Source organism: Monodon monoceros, unplaced genomic scaffold (assembly GCF_005190385.1).
Source record: "Monodon monoceros isolate NGI ecotype Baffin Bay Population unplaced genomic scaffold, NGI_Narwhal_1 Super_Scaffold_20, whole genome shotgun sequence".
NCBI lineage: Eukaryota > Metazoa > Chordata > Mammalia > Artiodactyla > Monodontidae > Monodon > Monodon monoceros.
In genome coordinates this window covers 71,934,163-71,941,969 of record NW_021703777.1, presented here as the reverse complement: position 1 = coordinate 71,941,969, position 7,807 = coordinate 71,934,163, and the positions used below count along the sequence as shown (strand labels likewise).

At 44.4% G+C, this 7,807-nt stretch overlaps 1 non-coding gene across 1 annotated transcript; it reads right to left on the bottom strand.

The window, feature by feature from the left end:
* Window positions 1-483: 483 nt before the first annotated feature.
* On the bottom strand, window positions 484-555 carry TRNAK-UUU. The gene has a single exon. It is a non-coding gene; the product is annotated as a tRNA-Lys (tRNA).
* Window positions 556-7,807: the final 7,252 nt, after the last annotated feature.

Below are 7,807 nucleotides of genomic sequence, written 5' to 3'. Positions count from 1 at the left end.
AGAAGTATGATAGTGCTCGGGCCTTCATTTTGGCCCACTGTTTTGGACTGGACTAACCAGTCCTAGTGTAGATTGGCTAAAATCAGCCTTGTGAATTGCATGTTGGGCTATTCAAAATTTTGCCCAGGTTCTATTTATTTTATCAGAAGAATAAATAGAAATGAGCAGGAATAATTTCAAATCACAAGTTCATTAAATAAATGCTTCCTCTGCTGATGTTGAGTTAGCTATTATCCCAAATACAATTGATTTGATATAATCAATTCTATAATCAACTCTACATTAGTGGAATCTGGCTTTCAACATCTTAACATTAGAAAATAGTAGACTTAATTGTATAATATTAAATTGTTACGACAGATCTTTAGGATAATGTTTTTCTCAACACTTCAGTTACACAATGTGAATTTTATTTTCAAGTAGTTTCTTTCTCCTTTTTTTTTTTTTTTTTAAGACTGCACCAGGCCGCTTATGACATCTTAGTTCCCCAACCAGGGATTGAACCTGGGTCACCACAGTAAAAGCGCTGAGTCCTAACCACTGGACCACCAGGGAATTCCCTTTCAAGTAGTTTCATATGGATGGATTTGACCTTTACCATTAAGAAAACTGGGTCTGGTCCAGTATTAACATATAAGTAGTTGGGTGACATTAACCAATTCCTTTTCTGGCCTGAGTTTCCTCTCTTTTAAATAAAATAATTAAATCGACTCAAAGCTTATTGAAGTGCCTCATCTCCACGAGTTTATATACCACAAGCTCCACCATTCTCGCTCTTGGCCAATCCCAGCTTCAGGAGGTGTATGCAGTAGACCTTTGGCTCTCAGCTCTTCAGATCCATGGCCCCTCATTATAAGCACTATGTTGAAATGCCCCCTTTACAATCCTGAAAGAGTTCATAGCTAATATAACCTACCTATATACATAATCTTAAGAAATCAATTTAAAGAAAATATGTTTCAATGGGTAAGTGCTCAGGTATCGTCATATGAGAAGACATAAAGTGAGGTGAGGCTTGTACCTAGAATCACGAAGACAGGGACAGCTGCAGATGAAGCAGGGGGTGGTGCGTTGACAGTTCAGATTCCACGAGCAGCCTTGTTATCGGTCATGCAATTTTCCCCAAATGGTGAAAATCTTGGTGAAGTCCCAAACAAAGTAACTACATTCTTCCCCTGACTTATCCACTATTGTATTTATGTAAACTTCAGTGCAAACAGCATGCAAACAAAATAGAGTTTCAGACAATTATACACAGATTTTTCATCGACACGAATGCCTCGAGGGACCTTTGAAAGCTGTGTAACATACAGTACAATTCCTCACTGTGTGAGGCTGTCTTTTTACGACCTGGCCCCAAATACGAAATGCCGGTGGAACATATCCCCGTTACCACAACAAAATATTTGCCCACGAATTTCCAAAACATCCATTAGGGCTTGGTACCACCCGCCCTAAGGATCACTTAGCTGTACTGGAGAAGCTTTCCTAAGTAACTTGTCGCAGGTAGAATTCCAGAGTGGCCCCCAAGCCTCCCAGGTCCTGGTGTGTAAACACCTTCTCCTGGGCACTCAATCAAACACTAAAGGGAGTTTGCAGATGTAATTAAGGTCCCCAATAAATTGGCATTAAGATAGATTATCCTCAGTTGGCCTGACCTAGTCCTCAGAAAGGACTAGGCCTTTCTTGGCAAAGGAATGTGGGCAGCCTCTAGGAGGTGAGAGTGGCCCCCAGCTGACAGCAGGGAAATGAAGGTCTCAGTTCCAGAGCCTGAAGGAACTGAATCTGGCCAACAACCAGGAGCAGATTCTTCCCCAGAGCCTCCAGAAAGAAACACAGCCGACACCTTAATTTCAGCCTTGTTAAGACAACCCAGCCAGGCCAAGCTGGACTTCTGGTCTACAGCACCGTGGGCTAAGAAACGGGTATTGATTCAAGCCTCTAAGTTTGTGGTAATTTGTTATGCAGCAAAAGGAAACTCAGACATAATAAGCCGATGCAACATGTTCGAGAGTCACTGGACTGCCCTGACCGCCCTCTCTAAACCACCCCTACGTGGTCCCCACCACTGACCCCCGTGGCTGCCCCGGGAATAAGTCACATTGGTTCTTCTCAGTCCCTTTGCCCTCCCCACGTCTCAGAGCGCGAGGGCGTGAAGAATCTGCTGACATTCCGGGAGACGACAGCCCTCCCTTATATTCTGCGTCTCCCGCTGGGGTGTGTCATGCCACTCGGCGCCCTGGTCCAACCCGCAGCCCGAGTTTGCCTCACGAGCACCCTCCCAGCTCTGCCGGTGCCTGTCCTCAGCAGGCATCAACTGGGTGACGCGTAAACAGGTAAGGTGATGGGTAACCTTAATCACTTACTGAAATCTGGCCTGCACATTTGACTCATTGCTACAGAAGGCCACATAAATCCAAACTGTATGAATATAATTAAAAAAAGAGTGGCCTTAAGATGCATGGTACTTGGGAGTTCCCTGGTGGTCTACTGGTTAGAATTTGGTACTTTCACTGCCGTGGCCCGGGTTCAGTCCCTTGTTGGGGAACTGAAATTCTGCAAGCCGTGCCTCGTGGCCAAAAAAAAAAAGGCATGGTACTGAAAAGTCATATTTTGTGTGTAGTGAAGAATTCCAGGCCTTCAGGTATGAGCTGCTGCCTGCTTCTCTCTGGGACTATTTTTTCTATAGCTCCTCCTGTAGTCCCCTCCCCACCCCAGTACTGCTCAGAAAGGCCACCAACAGAGCCACATCACTCTGGAAGGCTCCCTTTTTTATTCCTTTTGAAAACATGATGCTACATTTGAGAGCTTTATAATAATTATTTAAGACCCATAAAATCTTCTTTGAAATAAATGGAGAATAACAGTTGGCTCAGAGACCAGGCCTAGTTTGTTTTTTTTTTTACCTCCGTGCCTTTATTTGCTTCTGTGGGATGCTATGGGCCCATGTCCCTTCTTCAAAGACACGTGCTGACAGTATAGAGGCCATAAGTTCATTATTATTTGTGCCAAATCGACTCACTTCATGGATTTTCCGTGGGGGTCTCTTCTGATGGTCTTGAGCCATCACAAAAGGGGCCTTCAAATATATATATGACATTTCTCTCTCCCTTTTCCTTCCTTCTTTTTTTCTTTCTCTCCTTCTCTTTCTTTCCTCCCTGCTCCCCTTCCTTTCTTTCTGCCTTATGCTATACTTTTTATTCCTCAGCCTTTTAAAATCACAGCATGCATTGTATATGAATTTTCTTCCTAATCTTTCCCTCTGATGACATTTATTCCCAATTCCCTTGATGACTTTATTAAGGTGTAGTTTTACGTACCATAAAATCCACCCATTGTAAGTATTCTATTATTTTAGTAAATAGAGTTGTAAAGTCATCCCCACAAATCCAGTTTTAGAACATTTCCATCATCCCCAAAAGTTTCTTGTTTCTGTTTACAGTTAATCCCTGCTCCTACCCCAGCCCCAGGTAATGACTGATCTGCTTTTTGTCTCTACCAATGTGCTTTTTCTGGACATTTCATTTAAATAGAAGCATACAAATGTATGCTTAGCACAAGCTCATTCATATTGTAGCATGGACCAATGGTTCTGTCCTTTGTATTGCTGAGTAGTGTTCCATGGTATGAAAATACCTCGTCTTTTTTATCCATTCATCAGCTGAGAGACATCTGGGTCATTCCCAGTTTGGGGCTGTGATGAACAATGCTGCTCTGAACAGTCATATACGTGTGTTTGTGTGGATGTGTTTTCATTTCTTGTGGGTAGACTCCTACAGTGGAATTGCTGGGGCACATAATTAAGTTTATAGACTGCCCCCAACACAGGGTAACATTCCTTCTCAACAAGTACATACTACTCAAGAAGTATGATGGGAAATCAACTTTGTAATCGGTATCAAAAGTCTTATAAGTATGTAGCATCTGATCAAGTGACTCGAATTCTTAGAAATAATCAAAGGTCTATGTGAAGATTTATGTAGTAAGATGTTGTTCTTAACAATATTATAGTAGTGAAAAAGGAAACAATATAACTGACTAGGGGAAAGACATCTATATAACCACAAAATAGACAAAAATCTCTGGGTAAACAATAAACATATAAGTAAAGTATCTGGTATGGTAGGAGGTGATGAAAGCTATGGAAAAGAGAAAAAATAAAACAGCAGAGCAAGGTAAGGAGGCGGGGGAGAGGCAAGTGGTTGAATGGAAATGTCAAGGTCAATCTTGAATGTGTTGAATGAGGCAGTCAAGGTCAATCTCATTGAGGAAATGACTCTGAGCAAAACTGATGCATCTGGGGAAGAGGATTCCCCACAGAGGGAAGAGCTGGTGCTGAGAGGCCAGTGGGGTTTGAGTGATTGAAAGGGGAGAAAAGTAAGAGCTGAGAGCAGAGAGGTCATGGGCGGGGGCAGGTCATAGGAGACCTCGCGGGCTGCTGTAAGGACTTTGGCTTTATTCTGTGTGAGACGATTGATGGGAAGCCATTCCAGGATTTTAAGCAAAGGGGTGACATGATATGATTTTTGTTTCAAAACAATCCCCCTGGCTGCTGGGTGGAAAATGGACTATAGGGAAATGAGAGAGAAACAGAATAGAGGCACAAAGTGAATACTGTCCAGGTTTGAATGATAGGGGAATGGAGAGTTTACAGTACTGTCCTTCCCCACCTTCCCTTTCACATCTGCCTCTTTTCCTTGCCCTTTTTAGAAAACACAAACACACCTCAATATACACACCCATCAGATAGGAGTGGTAGTGTAGTTGGGATTGTGATAGGAAGCCCACCTCCCGGTTCTGATTTTCTTATCTCCAGTAAAATCATGCATGGACATGGTGCTGGTTCTGGAGGCACAGAAATAGCAGCACACAGTCCCTGAGAGAGACAGAGACAGAGAGAGACAGAGACAGAGGGAAGGAAAGAGGCAAGTAAGAGCACGGTGATGATATGACCCAACTGCTCATAGGTCTCTGGCACGGACTGGGTGCTTTGTGCGGGGAGAGTGAGGTCTCTAACTCTGTGGGGTGGGGGGAGGAGCTAAGGGGGCAGTGGAGCCTCACAGGTGGCTGGGGGCTGAGGTAAGCCTGGAGGAGAAGGAGAATGTCAGGAAAACCTGGTTAGTGGGGAAAGTGTGTTGTGGGCCGGGCAGAGTGAAGTCCCAAGCACAGGGGAGAGAGAAGGCGTGCTTTTCTGATTCAGAAACTGCTGACAGTTGAGGGCTGGGTGAGGGGAGTGGGACGGCAGTGGGAATACGAGGGTTTGGGAGCCTGTGCTCAGGACTTTGGCTTCTGTCTCTGTGCAGAGAGGAGTTATGAGTTTTAAGCAGAGTTTTAAGCAGCCCAAATGGTTTTCCATGTAACCTCTGTGATCCTCACAGAGGTGGCAGCCCCCGCCCCTTTTCCATCAGGGGCGACTTGGAATCAAATTCATTTAATGGGCGCTGGCGCCATTGCCCTTTACTGTGAGCGTTTACAGCTGGGTGGTTTCTCCACTAATGCAAGCCAGGCTCGGCAGGGCAGGAAAGAGGTAAATCTCCTTCATTCAATAACAGCAGAGTCTATGTTGCTCCAAAAGGGCAAAGCCAACAGTTTTTGCCTTCTGTTCGCTAAACTCCCTGCGAAAGAGCAGGGAGTAGTGTCCTATATTTATACTGTACTCCCAACACCAAGGATTATGTCTGGAGCTCAGTAGACAGACATTCAAGACTTAAAAACAAATTTCTTTTAAAAGGGGTGGAAAGGCCAAAGCCATGTTGATAGGAGAATCATCCTTGCCTCTGCATGAGGCACGGATAGCATGCTGACTGTGTCATGGTGAGGCATGCTTGGTCCCCTTGGGTGCCTGGGAGGGATCATCTATAACTCCCTCTGGTGGGCAGACTGAATACGGTACTTACAGCTGGCCTTGTTCATGGCACGGGGAGATCCCACCCTCATCCCCCCGCCCCAAGCCCTAATCTCAGCCCTGTGCTGACACCAAGACCCTCAGCAGCATCAGCCTTGAGTCTACAGTAGGTACTCAACAGATGTATTCGCTGACTGAGCAGAGGAGAGCCTGAATGAACATCTGGTTGAATCCAAACCATTGCTCTTGTTTGCAAAGTGCAGAGAGACCCAGAGCCTGAAACTCCTTTCCTTGAGGGGAGGGACCAAGTTTTCTGACTGGGGCCACTGGGCTGAGGAATTTGATATGGGGCTCAGAGAGTGTAAAGCAGGTTTGGGAAAGGAGAAGGTATTCCTGGGAGACCCTCTCCTGGGGAAGAGGCAGTAGAGGAAAAGACCAAGTTAGAATTCCAACGTGTTTCCTGTCACACTTTCCCGGCATTCAGAGGTTCGTCCTGACTCTTCATCGAAGGACTTTGAGAAGCCTGGTGCTGGTCTGATGGTGTCCATCCAGGAACCACTGCCTTGTGAAGTGTCCGCAGAGAGGGAGGGGAGTGGAAGGGACAGGTCCGTGTCTTATCACCGGATATTGGCAGAGCCGCCATATGTGGCAGATCCCTAAAGTAGAATCCACTGATGGTCCCTGGGAGTTCTCCAGGAGCACACTTCAAGACCTCCTTTTTAAATGTTCTTTGTTACTCTTGTGAATTTACAGTGAGAGGCAGTGCAAGTCAGTAAGAATTTCAGATTCAGAAGACTTGGACTTGAATCTTGGTTCTGTCACTAAATATATACATTTCTGTGGTCAAGCAGCTTAATGTCTCGGGATCATTATCTAAACAGGAAAATACCTACCTAGGAGGGCTGTCATGAGGATTAAAGGAGAGAATGCTTTTAATGCGCTTAAAAAATTAGAATGAACATATTTTATTGTTTAAACCTTTCAAATTATAGTATATAACACAGAAAGACCTATAAAATAATTGTCCAACTTGATGACAAAAATTTTTAAATAATGAGTGGTGTCCTAATCTTTTATTTCCCACAGCAGATCTGCCCTTCTAACATGTTACTTACCTGGCTCAGCACTGGTTCAAGGTAAAGTTGAAATGTAACAAGTATTTTGGATGGCTTTCACTTCCCTTTCTATGGTCCTTCCCTTATTGTTACCCGCTCGTGAGATGGTCTGTGATCAAGTTCCGTAACTCTCCAGGCATCAGGGTTGGGCAGGCAGTGCAGGCGTCCTTAGAACATCTTACATGTGAACATCTTACATGCTTCTTCCTAAGGCCAGCTGTCTAGCTGCTGAACCTGGGATTGCTTTTTCTCTCTTGACCAGACTATATTTTTTAGTCTTCTTGTTGGCCTTGAAATAGATATTTTGGATACCAAGTATCAGAGTCCTTGATTTTCTGTTAAATGCAATGCCAAGTGGTCCCCACACCTTGCCTGCACAGCTTTAAGCTCTCTGTCAAAAAACAGGATCTTTTATTGTCCCAATCGTCCTAAACCCCTAAAGATAGGATTGCTCCTTGGGTGATTACTGATGAATTATTATAAGGCAAGCACACTTGGAATCACCACCCAGGTGAAGAAATAGAACTTTGCCAGCCACCCAGGAGTCCTCTGTGTGCCCCATCTCAGTCGCAACCCCCTGCTGCCCCCAACAAAGGAACCATTATCCTGACTTTAAAGATAATCACTTTCTTGCTTGTTGTCACTGAACAAGATGCTATAATTTTTGTCTTAAAAAAATTCTGTCTCTTAAGTCCCTTTTTACCTACAGGGTTTGTTTGTTTTTTTTTCCCAATCTGCTTTTAAAAAGACTGTATTTTAGAGCAGTTTTAGGTTCACAGCAAAACTGAGAGGAAATACAGAGATGCCCACATCTCTCCTGCCCCCCGCCCCATGCACAGCCTTCCCC